The sequence below is a fragment of the Thrips palmi genome, unplaced genomic scaffold (assembly GCF_012932325.1).
Source record: "Thrips palmi isolate BJ-2018 unplaced genomic scaffold, TpBJ-2018v1 HiC_scaffold_10, whole genome shotgun sequence".
Classification (NCBI taxonomy): Eukaryota; Metazoa; Arthropoda; class Insecta; order Thysanoptera; family Thripidae; genus Thrips; species Thrips palmi.
The window spans coordinates 8,537,022-8,553,652 of NW_023144621.1; the positions used below are offsets into that span (position 1 = coordinate 8,537,022).

Genomic DNA, 16,631 nt, shown 5'->3' on the forward strand with positions numbered 1-16,631 from the left:
GGCCCCGCGGCCCTGAACACTGCTCGCGTCGGACTCTTCCGTTGCCGTAAGTGCTGACAAGAGCCGACACCCGCACCGGGGCCCGGGCGGCCCGGGACGGACTGGGAGGTACGCCCTGTCTCCGGTCTGGAGTCTAGACTGTAGAACCAGCCGGCCTGCCTGGGCCTTCCCTCCGAGACACTGTTCATTTCTCCAGCAGCCTGTCCTGGAGGCCCCAGCTGCAGCCAGCGGCCCGATGATTGCTTTGTTTTGCAGAGGCCTTGACAATGAGTGACTCGCCCGCCGTGCCGCCCTCCAGCGGCGCCTCGAGCAGGCTGGCTGCGCATTGTCGCTCTCTTTCTCTCTCGCAGCCTTGCAGGTGCGGGTCGCCGCACGAGTGCGAGAGAGAAAAAGAGTCTGCAGTCCCGGGAAGGGAGTGAAGCGCAGCATCGAGGTGGGGTCGCACCGCGCCGCTCGGCGCCGCTTCTGCGATGTCATTACGGCCAGAAAAGGAAAACTACTTTTGACTTTCCCGCTCCGCTTTCCCGCTTTCCCGCCCGGAAATGGGGATTCGACTGAAACAAGTTTCGCTTGAGCCGCCCTTTGCCGCTCGGTGCTTGCGCCGCGGTCTTTGTCGCCAGCCGGTGTCCCGAGCCGGCCCGGTGCTCCGCGAGCCGAGCCGAACCGAGCCGGTGCGTGCTGAGCTGGGCGGCCCGGTCATTAAGGGCGTTTGTGTCCCAGGGACTTGTTTTCGTTACCGCGCGCTCTCAACTCGGAAAATCTTTCCTTGTTTTTCACCGGGCGGCGCCTCCCCTCGCCCCGCCTGGGGCTGGGCGCGCTAACCCGATCAGCATCGCGACTCGTTACCGCCCAACTTGCAGTTGGTAATTAATTGGCTGAGCGATAGCGAAGCCCTTGCCGTGTTTGGGCGCTCCGAAAAGTGACTGGTCGTGCGTCTGTCTGTCTGTCTGTCTGTATGTAATCACTCACGTTTCTCAGCAACTACTGAACGAATAGTATCCAAATTTCACACCTGATGTCTCCTAAACATCCTACAGGGGGAGTTTATCTTAGATTAACAATTATCATCGTTTGAAATATTCAAGACATCATTTTGAACTAGGTAATTGGCGTGTTTAGGTTGGTAGCAGCGTGTGGCAGACCAATTTCTCATACCGGCTGCCGCGCTTGCAAGCCGTCTGCAAGACGGGACGGCACTTATGCAAATAAACAAACTAAAGAGCAAAGGGGTTCTCAAATAGGTACTGAGATAGTTTTTTAACATTCTAGAATGATTGAAACCCTTCCGGGGTGTCAACAGAGGAAAATATAGAAACTAAATGTGAGAATGGTTTACGTGTTTCGTTCCCCTCTTCCCCCTCCCCCGTCACAGGAGAACAGGTCAGTGCAGTGTAGTTGTGGATTGTAAATAGAATGTTTTCTTTGCCTTTGTGTGCATCTACTGATTTTATTCTCTCTGATACTATCCTAATTTTTAAATTTCATAGTAAATAAAATCAGGTAAATGCATGAATAACTTCTGTTGAAATTAGAAGACATGTTAATTGTCTTGGTTTGTCTCGGGGAAATGACACTCTATTGCAATGCTGCAAGCTAACATAAATATTCTAGTACTTACATCTATTGATTAAAAGAATCCATAAATAGATGTATTTTGTGCAATAAATAATCCATATATTTAGTGCTAACAGATTTTGAACTGATATTGGGTTCAATGAGACGATTCAGGTTTTGAGCGGTGGGTGACTTGGTAATTGCTTTTAATGGGACGATTCCTTTAACTTCACCAAAGCTTGTGTCCAACAGCTGGAACCAAGTATTGGTAATGATTTAAAAGCTGGCTTTCTTAATGTAAGCCCAATGTTAATGCTACACTGTATTCTTTTACTCTAAAGATAAAATATCACGAGGCATGAATAAGGTAAATTAAGTTGGCGTATTGAGCAACAAGTGGCCTCTGCATTTGACTTCATGAGACGATTCACTGAATTTGACACAACTTGTTCTCCGTCAAATGCTTCAGATCAGCCTGCCGTAAACTGAGTCACTTAATGAAAACTATGATTACATATTCCATTCTGTATTGTTTATTTCACTGGTTTTAAATGAAAGAATGACAAAAGGCTTCTCAAATATAACTAATAAATTTGTGAATTCATTAGTTTGAAGAAAAAAAATGTATCGAATAGTGAGTCAAGCAGACGAGTAGCTAATTAAGCGATTCAATGCTGGCAATGGAATGTTACTCGACTGAAGGAATCGCATTGGTGTGGCATTAGGGTATTGGTGACGACAAAGGGTGATCCATGAAGACCAACCAAGACCCATTCTTTACCGATTATTGATCAATTTGATATCGGTATTTTTCAATCGAATCTCATATTGATTCTTGGAGTTTTTCGAGTGCTGATTATGAAAACCCCTTCCATTTCTACTCCAGACTTATATTTTCATCTCAAATTAGGTCATTTCGGACCGAAATTTTCAGGTCGAGTTTTATATTGTTTCCTGCAGTGTTTGATGAGCTGAACTCAAAAATAACTTCCAAATTTTTCCCAGACTCACGCTTTACCTAATTTTGACCAAATTTGGACCAAAATTTTTGAATTGAGTTTGATGTTGATCCCAACAGTTTTTTGTGTGCTGATAACGAAAATCACCTCCATTTCGACTCCAGACTTATATTTTCATCCCAAATTAGGTCATTTTGGACCAAAATTTTCAAATAAAGTTTTTTATTGTTTCCTGTAGTTTTTGGTGCGCTGAACTCAAAAATGACTTCCAAATTTTTCCCAGACTCACGCATTACCGAATTTGGACCAATTTTGGACCAAAATTTTGGAATCGAGTTTGACGTTGATCCCAACAGTTTTTTGTGTGCTGATAACAAGAATCACTCCCATTTATACCCCAGACCTACATTTCACTCAATATGAGCCCACAAGCTGCAGTCCGAAGTGCACAAATTCGCATCGCTCAGCCACACTACGCGCCCACACAAAACGGCGCGTACCCCTAGTTTAGAGCCCCCCGCCCTCCCGGAGGGCGCCCCGCCCCGCCCCGCCCCGCCCCGCCCCAGCCGGCCGGGCGCATATGCCAGCGGACGGCGCCAAGAACACAAACGCCGAGGTCGCCAAGCTCGACGGCGAGGTGAATGGACTCGGACTCGGATGCGGCGATGATTCCGCTCAGCCGACCGGCGACGACGGCGACCTCCCGAGGTCCCCGTCAATGATGGTGCCCCGCGAGCCGCCCCGCGAACCGCGGCCAACTCGACGCGGTCGGCAGGCTAAGGGCCCTTGGCCTCGGCCCATCGGCCCGTCGGCCCTCGGCGTCATTAATTCCGAACGGTCGACCACACGGATGAAAATTTGTTTTGAAGTTCCCCCAACCCTCCACTTCCCTGTAAGCACTCGAACAGAACACGCTCACACACACACACACACGCGCGTGCGCGCCCCCCCCCCCCCACACACACCTACACACACACACACACACACACGGCGGGAAGCAAAATGGCCACGTGGTGGAATGAACACGAGTTAAACCAGAGGGCTTGACACACTGGGGAATGGAATGAGGTTAAAAGCGAGAGTGGGGAAGGGGGGGGGGGGGGCGTTGTGGATGTGGATGTGGAGGGGCGGTGGCACATGACTTGGCGGATTGAAAAGGACCCGGAAAATGTTGAGGTTGAAAACCTGGGGCCCAAGTGTGTGTGTAACGCACGGCCGCTTTCTGAGCGGCGCACTCGGCAGCTGTGCTCATTTTTCCTCTCGGAGCTACGCACCTTTGATACGAGATCAACACACTGTCGACACACCCACACACACACACACCTACGTTCACGCGGCGTCAACGTGCGACCGTGCGCGCCCCTTTGCTGGCCGTCCCGGGAGGGTGTCCGGGCAGCGCGAGCGGCGGGGCGTGGTGGGCCGTGGCGGGGCAGGGCGCGGCGTGCGACGCTCGAGATGACAGTCGTGATGACAGTGCGGTGATGGCCGCAGGGCGCGGCCAGGCGCGGCGAGGCGCGGCGGAGGGTGGACGATGGCGGCGAGATAGTGGCCAGGATGAAGGGGATCAGGGCGAGCAGGCGGAGCAGGCGAGGAGGGAAGACGGATGGCGTCGCCCAGTAGTGGGCGACGCCCTGCAGCCCTGCAGCGCTGTGCGGACTTCGTCTTCGTCGTCGTCCTCGCCGCCGTCCTTGTCGTTGACGTCGCCGTCGTCGGGGTGATTTGACGGCGATTGTGTTTATTCATAGCGTCTTCGGCTTTTGCCTTTTACGAGGCTTGCCCAACTGATTGGCCTCATTCAGTGGTCGGCATGGCCGTGGCATGGCCATGGCGTGGCGGGGCGCGCAGGCCAATACTGCCGGGTCAACGCCGTCCTCTCGGACTGCCACTCGGCCTCCTCCTTGAGCGCCGTCACCAAGGCCGGGCCCCGCGCTGCGGGACGCCGCCCTGGATTCCTCTTAAAACCGGATGGATACACAACACTGCCAAAAAGCGGCCAAAATCCAAAATAAAAATAAACTTCTCGGCCTTGTTGCATGCGGCTATAATGTGGCTGACGTTGTGAACGTATTGCTTTGAGCAGCGTGGTAGAAAATGATTTCTCTCTATTCATGAGGCTGGTGACCGCCTGGACGAGCATGGGACGCGCGCAAAGGCAGCGCCTGCCAGCGCCACGCCCAAGCCATGCCAAAGCCCACCGCACAGCACTGGTTAATTACCATGACCTTTATATTTCTCTCAAGAGGGGCGCGCTTGTGTGTGTGTGTGTGTTTGCGTGTGTGTGTGCGCGCGCGTGTGTGTATGTGTGAGTGGACGGGAGCGACTCGCAAAGGGAGAGGATGGCGTGGGCGGATGCGAGGGCGGTATGAGGCTGGCCGCCCTGCAGCCTGATTTCGAGCGGGGTCTCTCTCTCTCTCTCTCTCTCTCTCTCGCTCTCATGGGGCGTCCCGTATAGGTGTGAGGGAGACAGACAGAATGAGGCTGCTGGCTCCGCCTGGCCCCGTGATGGGATTCCGTGCAGAGGCAGAGGCGTGTGTAGGCACCACCGTAGTTGCTTTTGCAGGCTGATTTCGAACGGCGCGGTCTTCGCTCTATCTCTCTCGCACTATTGCGGCGTCTCGTAGGGGTGCGACGGAGACAGCACGTCGAACGCACCGTTCGGAATGGAGACTTCCGGCGTTCCGCGCGCCGCGCTGTACGCCACGCTGGCCGACCGTCTGTTTGGGTAGAGCGAATGCCACGTGTTTATCCTAGCCGCGGTTTGCAAGTCGGAACGACAGCACTCTGCTGTCGTTGCGCAAGGCGGGGCCATGGAGTCGACCGGGACGGCGGGGTGCCGCGCGCGTCTCTGCAGGCAGGTGCGGCACACCGCCGGTCCTGTTATTCCCTCTTGTTTTGCCGAGCACTCTGCCACTGCCAGCAGAGTCCATGCTCTGCCCCTGGCACTGACTCCACTTGGATCCCCCAACTCCCGCGCGCGGCTCCAATGTTGCCCTGATTGCATCTTGGTGCCCGTTTCCCGTTTTGCAGGCGCTTGTTTGCCGGACACTCCAGCGGACTGCAGCTCCCTGCCACCATGTCTGTGTGTGCGTGCATGTGTGTGTGTGTGTGCGCGCGCGCCTGTGCGGGGACGGACGGGATGAAATGGAGTGTGCTGGTGACACAGCCGCCCTGCCGCCTCCATTATTAACCGACCATTTGCACGCTTCCATCGTGTCACCGACGCGGCGACGCGTCCCAGACGTGCAGTACACAAGGCTGGGTGCCCATTGCGTTACATGTCACAGTTTCTGTTGTTGTTGTTGTTGTTTTGAGGGAAAATAAAAATTGGTTTGCCGCGCGGCTGGGTGGTTGGGGGAAAGGCCGCCTTGCTTTCCACCGCTACCTTCTCGTTGGAGCGGCGAGCCCTTCCCCCGTTGTGGAGGTTAGGAAAGGGGTGGGGTGGGGCTGGAAACATGTGGCTGGGCCCGATCGTGTGGGGAGCGAAGGCTTTGGCAAGCTGGGTTGGCCGGGCTGGCCGGGGTGTTGAGTGCTGAGGGATAGGGATGTGCTCGGTGTTTCAGATTCAAGGCGGTTTCGGGTTCTGGTTAGGGAGGGATCGGTGGTCGGTGGAGGGGGTAGGGGGTTGCTCGGGTTACGGGGCCTGAGCGGCCGTCCAGCCAGACGGGGGTTAGCCGAGCCACGCCACGCCACGCCACGCATAGCCCCGGCTGGCTATTACCCATTACAGCGACTGGCCCGTATCCGGCCGTACGTGTGTCTCGAGACAACCCAGTCGGAATGGGAGGGGCAGGGGCTGGGCCCTGCCACCCTGCCGTCGGGCGGCTGGGCTGGGGCCGAGGGGCCCTGGCCGTGGGGCCCTGGCCGTGGCGCCGGGGCAGCCGAGAGTGTTGACCGGCGTGTGGTCTCTTCGAACCCGACCGACGCCGTCGTCTGCAGCCCCAACACCTTTCTTTCTGTGTTCCCCTCCGTTCGTCACTTTGATCGTCACGCCTGACCGACCGGACGTGTGCGTGCGCGTGTTTGTGTGTATGTGCGAGAGAGAAAGAGAGAGGGGGGTTGCTGGCCAGCACGACGCAGTGCTGCCCGGCGAGGCCTTCAAGGTCGTCAACCTCACGTCGTCATAATAAGGCTTAAGCCTCTTTCGCAACATGTTGCATGGCGGTACGCGCTGAGCCCGAGTGCCGTGCCGTGACGAGCCGAGCCGTGCCGAGCCGGGCTCCGAGATTGAGATTAGAGAGCCTGTGGTCACAGCGCGGCCAGCCTAGCCTTGGCCGGGGCCGGCCGCCTTCGAGGAAGTTGGCGTTAATATTTTACGACGCGACGCGCTGCAACAAAAGGGGAGTATAAACCGACCGCGGCCAGCCCAATGTCACCGTTTACAGAGATAAAAGTTTGATGTGTGAAGGGCGGGGCGGGGCCACAGAGTCGCGACTCAAATTGGCGCCGCGGCCCCGCCCCGCCTATTTTTATTTCGTCTCTCTGTCCGTGCCGTTTCCCTGGTAATGGACGTCCCAGCACGAGTCGGACTGTCTCGTTCCTGGCAGGCTGGCCGGCCTCACAACGCCTGCACTGCCACCGCCTCATCACTTATCCAGTGCTGCAACCCCGCGAGAGGCGTCCCATCTATGTTGTCCATTGCTGCGCATTGCTGCAGTCTCACCCAGCGCCCAGCGGCAGAAGACTTGTTCTTTTGTCGCCGCCCTGTCTCTGTTTGCTCTCATGAAGCGCCCCGCAAGGGTCCGAGAGAGACGGCCGCGACGCGCTGCCACACTCTGCGGCCCGAGCCGAGCCAGGCCGAGCCCACACGTACTCGTCATTTGACGGCGAACAACGCCTACGCTGTTGGCTGGTCGTGATGCGAGGCAGCACAACGTGTGCGGTGCGGGCCTCGAACGCTCCCTCCCTTTTCGGCGGCACGTCGAGCAGGCTGACTCCGAAGAGGAGGTCTCTCTCTCTCACACCTACACGGCACGCCCTGAGAGAGAGACCTCCCCTCGGAATGAGCCTGGCGCGGCGTGGGCCGGGCGCCTTGAGCTGTCAGAAAGTCGTGAAGTACTCGGGCGGTATAAGTGTCGCTTTCGCACTGCCAACAACTTGCTCCTCTTTTATTTATCTCCAACTTGTCCCGCCTCCTGGCATGCCATGGCAGTCCTCGCCCGGGGGAGTATCTCCACGCCGAGGCAAGCCGAGCCATGTCCTCGGTACTCCCCCACAAAACGGAAAGGACGAGGCAGCAGCCTCCTTTTCCTTTCTTCTGTTTGTTTTCGTCATTGCAGTGGCATTAGTAACGTTGCGCGCGCAGTAGACTGATTCTGAGCGTCGTCGCTCTGTCTCTCTCGCACCCATACGGGACGCTCCATGAGAGCGAGAGAGACAGGGCGACGAAAATGACTCTCAGTCTGCAGGCTTTCGGCAAACGGCGGCCGAATGATTGCCCAGCGAGGCCGTGGCCGCCGTGGCCATCGAGGGCGGGATCAAGATGTGAGCCAGAGTGAGAGAGCGAATCGTTGTGTTTTTCATGTGAGATAATGGCAGTGGGCCTGCACTGCGCCGGGCTTTCCCCTCCAAGCCCCTCCAGATCCAGTGCGTCCTTGGTGGATTGGCGGTGGCGAGCCGCGCGGTGTGCTGGAAGCGCTGAAAGGTGGAGGGGGCGGGGGATCCAGGGGGCAGATTATGGGCTCAACCCCGAGACGGCTAAGCGAGTGGCTAAAAGTGGTTCTTGCGGACGTCAATGGCGAAGACTGGAACGGCTGGCTGGCCGCACCGCTCCACTGGGAAGGACAAAGTACTGAAACGTCTCGGTCTAGGGAACCCTTGTGGCGACGGCAGCATCAACTTTGCCCCAAACTTTACGATGACAGTGTAGCTGCGGTGCGCCGAACCTCATTAGTCAGCCTCACGGTAGTGCCACTTCAGCGCTCTGGGCTTTCCAATACCGCGCACTCTCATCTAGTTTGTGTCTGTGTGTGTGTGCGTGCGTGTGAGTGTAATTTTGTAATTCTTTTTGATACGTACTGCGTCCATACTCGCATGGCAAATGCAATGCGGCCAAAGCCGAACACTCGCGACTCGCTGCGCCCGCTAGCGACTTTCACCGCGCACCGGTCACTTTGGCTCAGCCAATGGGAAAGGAGGACAGAGGCCGATCCGGAGCCGGCTTGATGGGAGGAGGAGTGGCACTTTTTGCATACGGACAGGATCAAAGTGTTGCTTTGTGCCCACCTTTCAGGCGGTTGTCTGGGGCATGAGGGGAGGAGGAAATTGCCCCTTTGCTAGGCCCCCCCTTTCTCTTGGATCCACGGGGGGGGGGCAATTTTAAATCCCCTATGCCTGTCAGCACTTATGGCAAAGACTTCCCCGATTGCCGTCCATGGCAGCAGGGTTTCGCCACACTGATACTGGGTGTCTTTTCCTTGTTCGTTTCCGGCCTTGCCTTGCCGCGTGCGAAATTGCCCCTGATTACTCATTTTCTGGAATAGCTCCGCTTAGCCAATCAGCAGCCAGGACGCGTGGTGCTTCGTCGCTCTGCCTTCCTCGAACCGCGGCGGGACGCTCCAGGAGCGCGACAGAGAGAGCGCGACACAGAGAGCGCGACACAGAGAGCGCGACACAGAGAGCGCGACACAGAGAGCGCGACACAGAGAGACACAGACGAACCGCCTGTGAATGGGCACAAGATGGCCAACGCACAACGCACCTATACTCGTACACAACTTACTTTTGAAAATTCATCGTACCTTATAGCGAGGGGGCAACCACATTCGATGTTTGGGGACGCAAGATTTCTTAATGCAAGTGATTTCGTCGGACTTCGCAAGATTTCTTCCAATTTTGCGCCTAAAATCTGCTTGTTTTTTGCCTTTTGGGGAAAGATTTCGGATTCTTAGAGATTTCAAGGGCTCCTGGGACACAGGATTTCTCGAATGGTTGCCCCCTCGCCAGATATTTTGTCGAATTTCTTTTGTATTCTGGAGGAAATCTCCACCATCAGAGACAGTGATAGAGTGTACCCCAGCTACCCTGGTGGAGCCTGGTGCGAACCCCAAACCGTCGCCCGTGTAGAGTGCAGGCCCGGGCCGCTGCGAGGTTGTCGCGTTTCTCTGCCCTTCCCCACGATCCTACCCCACGCCGCCGGGCCGTCTCGCTCTTTCACTTTCGCCCTCTCTGTCTCTCTCACTCTCACGCAGACATTGGCCCTGTCGGTGGGTCGGTGAGGCACAGTGCTCCGTCCTATTGTTTGTTCGGCGCGCCGGCGGCCCCGGCTGGCCCGTCCAGGGCCCCACAGTGCGCTGTGCCCTATCCATTCCTTTCCCTCGCTTTCTCCTCCCATTCGTGATAAACGTTTTTATCAATAACAGTCCCAATTTGTGGCGGGGCGGGGGTGTTTGGGCCAGCCGAGTCGCGCTGCAGTCGTCGTCCTTTTCGCGCGGCTCGCCCCCCTGCACACTGGGAAAACTAAGGGGGAACAGTCGTGGTATAAGCTTCAAAAGGGCGTAAAGGCCTTCAAGAGTAGTTGTTTCAATTTCACCAACGGTGCATTGTGATTTTATCCGATTACTGGTGTTTGCCGGAACTTAGTTTTGTCGTGGCTACCGGGTTTCTTCAAAATATCATAGAGTGTCGTCTTGTCCGCTCCCGCTCGCTCCAGTGCGGTCCAGCAGCCGCTTCGACCGTTCCAGAGCGCTTTAGCCTGGTCCAGCCTTCTCCAGCATCGCTCCAGCATCGCTCCAGCATCGCTCCAGCATCGCTCCAGACGGCCGCCCTTTATTGCTCGGCATTCCAGCGAGGTCACAGTCACACCTCGGGAACGGGGCGGGGCGGCCCCAGCCGGACCACTAGCGAAAGTGACGTCATAAGGGCAGAGGGGCCAGAAGGCCCACGGTGGTTCCGCGGATAGCTTCTCTCCAGGAATGCATTTCGCCTCACAGGCGTGCCTCTGACGCGGCCTAGACTGAGAGTCGTTTTCGTCGCTCTGTCTCTCTCGCACCTACACGGCACGCCCCGTGTAGGTGCGAGAGAGACAGAGCGACGATAACGACTCACGACTCTGCACGAGCATGCACGAGCAATGCAGCGCAAATGAAACTGCCAAACCTACGCCCAAGCCGGTCTCACGCGGCGCTGCTGCCACTGTTGCTGACGGAGGCGAACTCGTTTAAAAGTTGTCCACGGATTTCATTTTATATAGGTATTGGCTTTCGCGTGTTCCAGGCGAGCGAGTTTCGACGACCGAGCAGTAACGTGCGGCCGCAGCCCAGCAGCGCCGACTCGACACGCCAAAACTCCAGGTGAGTGTATGTGTGTACGCACGTAGATTTGTTTCTATCTCCTGTCCACCCTTTTCTCAATGTGTGTGTGTGTGTGTGTTTGTGTCTGTGTGTCTGTGTATTAGGTTGGAGCCGATCTATCGCTCCCCATTGTTTTCATTATACAGCTGAAGTATCGAAAAAAGTGCCGCTGCAGTCCACTTCCTGCGTCCGCGTCCTCCTCTCCTCAAAAGTTATTTCGAGACGCGCGCGTGGCAAGCGAGCCGCGTGGACAAAAAGAAAGTTTTTGAGTTTGCTGCCGCGAACTGGTACGTAGAAGCGGCCCGCGGCTGCCTGTCTCACCGTGAAATTACATGTAATGGTGCAGCTACCGTAGCGGTTGCTTCCGGACCCGCTCCCGCGCCGTAGATGCGATCCAGGCCACGGTCTCAGCGCCCCATGGCCCCGGACCCTCATGGCCTCGGACCCTCACGGCCTCGGACCCTTACGGCCTCGGACCCTCACTGCCGCGGACCCTCACGGCCGCGGACCCTCACGGCCTCGAACCCTCACACTCTCGGACCCTTACGGCCTCGGACCCTCACGGCCTCGGATCCTCACTTCCTCGGACCCTCACGGCCTCTAATCCTCACTGCCTCGGACCCTCACGGCCTCGGACACTGAAGGCCTTGGCCTTTTCCCCTTGCCAGCCGAAGGCGAAAGAGACCCCGCGAGTGTGCCAACCTCGGCGCGTGGGGCCGGGCAGAGCGTGGCCGAGGCCGCCGAGGCCCCACGCGCCATTCCGAGCAGACACACTTCTGGGCCTCGCAAGCCCTGGCAAGGCCTCGTGGGCGTGGAGGGGAAGAGGCCGGAGATGGGGTCGCTGGGGAATCGCTCGATCCTCTCGGCTGGCGGGATCCATCGCGCTAATCCGTTTTGAAAACACCGCCACTACCACGGCCTCGGCTGCTTGTTTTTGTTTCATCGCCATTCCATGAGGCACGGCCTCTCCGGGGGGCCGCACCACCCGAAGCGCCCCTCTCTTTCGCCCCGCCCCGTCTTCCCCGAACACGGAGCGCCCCGTCAACACGGCGGACACGCTGTCCTGGCATCTGTTCGCGCCTCGGTTCGCGCTGCGTTATTGACTTCCGCCAGGCCGGGCAGCCAGGCCAGGGGCGTCGCGTCGCGGCCAACAGGCAGGCCTTTGAGGCCCTGTTTGAGGTGCCACTGCCCCGCCGCGCCGGCCTCGCCTCGACCGTGCTGCGCTGTGTGCATCGCATGTTTGCTCCCTCTCTGGTATGTGTGTGCGTGAGGGTGCACGCGCGTTCGCGTCCCATGAACAATGGCGATTCCAGGAATTGGAAGCGGCAGCTCGAACGAATCGCGCTGCGAGTGAATTCGAAGAAGCAGCCCGTGTTGGCAAGCAAGGAGACCCAGTACTTCGTCGTCGTCGTCGTCGAGTGAGCGCGTTCCCAATTATTCCACCGCGTCCCGGCACACTGCTGACATTTCGGCTTCGGCGCGGCGTGGCGCGGCGCGGCGTGGCGTGGCGCGGCGTGGCGTGGCGTGGCCTAAGACGTAAATGGAAATGCAAATCCCTTCGGTTGCGTAAGACAGCAGCTGCACCAGGTCCGTTCGGGTTGCCGTCGCGGCCGGCGTTCGGGGAGGGGAACCCTTTTTCCTGCTTTACTTCCCGCATGGGATGTCAAGCTGTCAAATCGGCGGTGGTGTTTCCTCGCCAGGTTACGATAGAACGCTAAAGGCCAGACGGACAGTGTAGTATTGTAGTCGTGGAGTATTTGAAACTACGTTGATGGGGCTGTAGACAGACAGACAGACAGACAGACAGACAGGCGCTGCTGTTGGTTTATAAAGGCCGTCCCCGTGGCGATGCAGACATGGCGGTGCCGTAATGGGAGCCTGCGCGTCCCGGTCGGAGCCAGAGGAGGAGGAGTAGGAGGAGGAGGGGGTCATGGCGGCGGGGCGGAATGGACCCTCGGTGGCAAGTCGCGCTCATATCTACGGACGGCCACACCGGTAAACACCAATATGCACGCAAATGCGTGCGCGGGGCGGCCAATCGTACGCGCCTGTGTTCGCGCGCGCGCGCGTGTGTGTCTGCGTGTGTCTGTGTGCGTGGGGACAAAGCGTACGGCCAGCGCGCGCGTACTCCGGCAGCACCGTCGGGCGGCGCACAGAATGCCCATTGGTTGTGGACCGAGCGGTGCTTTCCGCGCTCCCTCGCGCTCCCGGCGCGTTGTACGGAGGGGCGCGAGAGAGACGGCGACTGAATCGGTCCGCTTGTGGCGAATCGACGCGCGTTTTTAGCGATGATCGTCGCAATTTAAGTTTATTGGCGAGTACATCCGCGTCTCGCATCGCCACTGCAGACTGAGAGTCCTTGTCGCTTTGTCTCTCTCGCACTCATGAGGCGTCCCGTATCGGTGTGAGAGAGACAGAGCGACGAAAACGACTCTCGGAGTCAGTCTGCTGTCCTCCTCGACCCTGGTCGGCCTGGCCCTCGGCCTGGCTCCCTCGCCTTGATGGCCATTGTCCGCAGAGAGGCGGACGAGGTTGTCTCCTTGACTGAGTCAATGGCCGACAGGAAATGGAGCCTTCCGATGCGACAAACGTGCCGAAAGAGCCCCCGACTCCCCCTTCGCAGTGTACCAGCAGCAGCTTGCGACATGGCTCGTTGCGAAACACCTCGGGCACTCCAACTGATAAACCAAACACCGTCCGGCTAATTAATGATACTTCCGGGGCCTGGCTCGCCTCGTCGTGCCACGCTACGCCAAGCCAATCCCCCAAGGTCTTTCATCGATGATGAGGGAAGTTCCCGGAAAATGAGATTCGACAAAATGAAAAGCCAGCGAGGTGTGTGTGCCAAGCCGAAAAGCGCAATATTGTTTTCACGGATCGCTTTAGCTGATCAGCGAGCGAGCCTGCTGCTGCTACACTGGTGAAAATCAGGCCGCTCTTCGAGTGTACCGACTCTGGCGCTCGCCTTGGAGCGTACCATCCCTCCCATGTATAAATGCATGCGGGAATTTTCTCAATAAACTGGTCGAACTAGGAGGCTAGTGGGGCTTTTCTCACACCCGCCATGCGCGATGCCGCCGCCACGCCGCAACCATCCGGCAGGTGCAGTTTTGAAGCTGCAGCCCGTGCGGGCTGGGCCGTGCTGGACTGCGCGACCCGCGCGGCCTCGTATCTCCGGGCCTGCCTACCCCCGTCGGAACATGCCGGGAGGTCGGAAGCACGCTCCGGGGGAAACGGACGATTTACCGGATACCCTCCCCGACGACCGTCAGAGTTGGCTCCATCTCGTGTCTGCTCCAGTTTGAGTCCGTATTGTCGTGTCGCCGGCTGGCTGGCCGACTGGCTGGCCGGCTGGGCGCGTCATCCCCTGAGTGTTTGTCTTCCCTTTCCTAGCAAGAAAGACAGAGAACCAAAGGCGGCGCCGCTTCGCTGCTTCTCGCACCGAATTCGGTACAGAACGACGTGTTGTCTCCCCTGGGGCCGGCCGACCGGACTGCGGACCTCGGACAGCCCGTCCCGGAAACCCCCGCGTCCAAAGTTTGGCCTGGTTTGCCTCCCCACCCTCCCTCTCCCCCTTCCCCCGGTCTACTTAGCGTCCGAGCCGCGCCAAATCCATTTAGGTTCTCATGAAAATGGAACCGATCGGATGCGGCGACGAGAAGACGCCAATCACTGCGTTTTAATTACTTGTGGTCTCGAGGAGCGCGATAACGACCACGATGACGACCACCACGATGACGGTATCACGGTGACGACCACCTCGATGACGACCACCATGATGATGACCACCACGGTGACGACCGTGACGACCGCCACGATGACAACCACCACCACCTCGCGGCCGTCAGCACGGCCGTCCGTATGGCTGACGGCGCGGCGGCGCGCGCCCTGGCCGCCGGGAAACGTTGCCGTCGGCGAAAGCAGCTCAAGTTTTCGGTAACGACTGTGATAATTCCCGTGCCGCTTCGTCCTGCCTGCCCTGCCCGGCGGAGTGGAGTGGAGTAGAGGGCCTCGGCCTTCGTCCGCCTCGCCGAGGGTGCTGCCGGTACTGCCGGGGTCGTCGACCGCCCCCTCCCCGCGCGCCGCCGCGCGCCGCCACCCTGGATGAATCGTCCCCGCCGCCCGATCCGCGCACCGCGTCCAGGTTTACGACTGGCGAGGCCGCCCCGCTGCACTGTCGGAGCCTGGAGCCTCGGCTGGAGGAGAGACGGAGAGAGACAGAAAAAAAGAGCAGCTGAGAAATAGCGCGGAGGCGTCATCAGTTAATTAAGAGCTTGACTCGGTTCATGCAGCAGTGCCAAGCCGGCAGTGGCCGCTGCTGCCGCGCTGCCGCGCCACTGTAATGACATTGTCTGGACTTATTACGGGCCATCAGGGCGGCGATGATGAGGCCGGCCGGCCAGGCCCGTTGCCATGGCAACCGATTGCTCGGCCTGGCGTTGCCGGGCGCGGCCGGGCGTGCGCCTGATGGCACCTGCAACCAACGGCGGCAGCACTCTGAAACACGACGAGTGCACTCGCAGCACCCTTCCCTCCCCCGACGGGCCAGCCCGGGCCAGCCCCGTCACGTGCACCATGGTGCAAAGCGGCTTTGCGGGGGAACAACAACAACAACAAACAACAACAATAATAACAAGGACGGGAGAGAGAGCGCGCGCGCATAACGCCTTGCGGCGGCCGGGTAGGCAATCCGCGCGCGGGCGCGTCGTGCGGGCTGGCCTACCGCGGTTTCCGCGGGCGCTCGCTTACAGTGTGCGCGCCCCGACGGTGTCGATCGACGACAACAACGACGACGGTGTCGGTCGCCGACCGCCGACGGTGTCCCCGGCCGACGGCGCCAACCGAGAGGAACCGTCTGGTATCGCGCAGGCAGGCCGCCCCCGCCGCCCCGCCGGTGTCACCGCGCCGCCGACGCGCGCCCCCCGGCCGCGTGCATCATTATTCATTCGTTTCCATGATTAATGACACCGCGTGGCAAGTGGCTGGCGCGCTCTTTCTGGCGGGGCGGGGCGTGGTTGCCACCGGAAGCGTGTATTTGTGCACGCTAATGCCTAAGGTCACCTTTAGGTGGCGCTGGCAGCGCTCGCAGTGCCCGGGGTGCTCGCGGTGCTCCGGCGCGCACTCTGTGTGCCTAGTGCTCGAGCAGCCCGATGAGGTGCCCGGCATAATCAAGTTGGCCGCCCTTCCGGGACGAGCCCCCTCCCCACCCCCCGGCGCCGCGCTGCAGCACTGCCGCACTCCACCGCGAGGGCGGTGCTCCGGGCTCCAGGAATGCCTCGAGGAGCTGGTGCTGCTCGATCTCCTCCACGACATGCACCAGAGAATGCCGGCGAATTCCTCCCGGCAGTGCGCGCCGTGGGCGCCGTGGGCGGGGCCGACTGACTGCGGGTTCCGGGGCGTCTACCTGCCGGAGGCCACGCCGCACGCTCGACGCGCACCTGCCGGGATTGATTTGTTTCCCGTTGCTTCAATACGCGAGCCGTCGGCGCGTCGAAGGCTACCATAAACCCTCGGTCGTGTGTGTGTGTGTGTGTGTGTGTGTGCATCCGCGCGTGTGTGTGTCCCCGCAAGGGCGGGGTGGGGGACCTGTCGCCATCCGGTCCCTGGCTAGCTCACCCTCACCCTGTCCATTATGTTTTATTTTACCCGGAACCGGCAGCGACCAGCCCGAGGGAGGGGCGGTGCCGGGCGGTGCGTTCGGCGGCCGGCCAGACGGACGGACGGGCGGGAGGGTGACCTCGGCGATGAGGAAACATGACGGGGCCGCTGGCGAGGCCGCCGGCCACTGGGCGCAGTGTGCCCGGCGCTCGGCCCGGCGCTACTGGCCGGC

General features: G+C 59.1%; 1 protein-coding gene across 1 annotated transcript in view; it reads left to right on the forward strand.

Moving 5' to 3' along the window:
• LOC117653614 (somatostatin receptor type 2-like) overlaps positions 1-16,631 on the forward strand; it is a 97,174-nt gene that overhangs the window by 71,355 nt on the left and 9,188 nt on the right. Inside the window, exon 3 of the mRNA XM_034399413.1 lies at positions 10,725-10,801. The gene's annotated coding sequence lies outside the window, so the exon portion shown is untranslated. The remainder of the gene's footprint in view (positions 1-10,724; positions 10,802-16,631) is intronic.